This window comes from Sinocyclocheilus rhinocerous, unplaced genomic scaffold (assembly GCF_001515625.1).
Source record: "Sinocyclocheilus rhinocerous isolate Xijiao unplaced genomic scaffold, SAMN03320098_v1.1 scaffold3781, whole genome shotgun sequence".
NCBI lineage: Eukaryota > Metazoa > Chordata > Actinopteri > Cypriniformes > Cyprinidae > Sinocyclocheilus > Sinocyclocheilus rhinocerous.
In genome coordinates this window covers 1-314 of record NW_015666560.1, presented here as the reverse complement: position 1 = coordinate 314, position 314 = coordinate 1, and positions in this window count along the sequence as shown.

The window sequence follows — 314 nt, the reverse complement described above, 5'->3', positions numbered from 1 at the left end:
TTAAATGTCAAATTAAAACCGCCAGCAGGTGGCAGCAAGTCACTGTTAAGAAGTGAGTCATTGCGATTGAACCGAATCATTTAAACCAGGGGTAGGCAAGTTCGGTCCTAGAGAGCCGCACCCCTTGTCCAAATACCCACACTTGTGGTCTTGGCCACTTGAGAGCGCGTGCGCGCGACAGGAAGTAAGTGCGCAAGACTGTCCCAGGTCTTAAAAATACCAAAACGCAGTGCCCTTAAAGCACACTAAACCCACACTGTCTCGAATAGCGCTCCGGAGCGCTATTCGAGGCTTAGTGTATCCCATCATGCATC